The sequence below is a fragment of the Egretta garzetta genome, unplaced genomic scaffold, assembly GCF_000687185.1.
Source record: "Egretta garzetta isolate BGI_Z169 unplaced genomic scaffold, ASM68718v1 scaffold497, whole genome shotgun sequence".
Lineage (NCBI taxonomy): Eukaryota > Metazoa > Chordata > Aves > Pelecaniformes > Ardeidae > Egretta > Egretta garzetta.
The window spans coordinates 330,329-331,729 of record NW_009260349.1 but is presented as its reverse complement, the minus strand read 5'-3'; positions in this window follow the sequence as shown (position 1 = coordinate 331,729).

Genomic DNA, 1,401 nt, shown 5'->3' with positions numbered 1-1,401 from the left:
GGGCTCGGGGCGGGGGGGGGCATCCCCAGCACAGGCACCCCAGGGTGGGGGAGCAAACAGCCACGCAAAGCCAGAGCCAGGACAAGGGCTGGGAAACACAGCCCTTGGCCGGGGAAGGCAGCCCTTGGCCGGGAGCGCTGGCCGGGGACTGCAGAGCTTTTCCTGGCTCCCCTTGAAGCGGAGCGCTGAGCTCACGGCCGCTCCGGAGGGATGCTCTGCTCTTGCTCAACTCCCCCGCAGCAGGACATGGGGAGAGGCCACGGCCAAGTGCCGGCTCCAGGTGAGGCTGAGCACCGAGGACCAAATCCTGCCCCTGGCTGAGCACCCCTTCCTCCAGCCCCCAGCACCTCGCTGGCATCAGCCCCACTCCTCCCAGACAGAGGGGCCAGGGTGGGTTAGGGACCACCCATCCTGCACATGGTGGGACCCCTCTTGTGCGCCCCTCTGCCCCACGTGTCCCTGTAAGCCTGGGCTCAGCCCAGCACAGCCCCAGGGTGGGCGAGGACCACCCCCCCACCCTCCCCTTGCAGTGGGGCAGCAGGGGCAGCCAGACAGCACCTCTGCCCCATGGGGCCAAGCCACGAGCTGTGCCGGTGGCCGGTCCCCCTCCTGTCCCTGTCCCCCTCCTGTCCCCCAGCCAGGGCTGTAGGCTTGCACACAACCACTCCCCTGGAGCTCCCTGTATCCCTCCAGCCTTTGCACCCCCAGCCCCTCACTCACTGCAAGCTTGGGGGCCCCCCCACAGCAAAATGCCACCAAACCTACCACAGAGCCCCCCCAGCCCTGCACCCTGACTCCATCCCACACTCCGGCAGGGAACACCTCTCTCCAATGCTGCTGGCACCAAGAAACCCCAGCAGCTTCTCCCCATCACCAAATTAATCCCAGCCAGCCCTTACCACACCCACCAGTGCTCCTGGTCCTAGGAGCACTTGCACTAGCTGCGCTTTAATCCCTTCCTTGCTGGGGGTTAAAGTCCAGCAAAGCAAGGCACAGCCCCGGGGTAACCACTGCGGTTCGGAGCCTGTGCCCATCCTTGCCCTCTCCCCGTCACGGGGGATAAACCCCCGGGTGCCCCTGCCATGTGTGGGCACACGGCACCTCCGACCGACCCCCCCTGCGCAAACACAGCCTCCTTGTTCAGACTGCTAGGGCATCTCCTCTGGCCTGACCAAAATAATTAGTCAGCCTCATTAGAAGAGCAAACAAACGAAGATGGGTTGGCAGGGAGGCCTCACGGCGCTCGTTTCCAGCTGACTTGGCAGGGCAGAACGGCAACCGCGATCCCGCGGCACGGGAAAGCCAATTCCGGGCTGCGAGCCCCCCTGCTTGCCCAGCCAGCCGTGGGGGGGCTGCCGAGGGGCACCTCTGTCACAGGCGGGGAGGCACAATTACGAGATA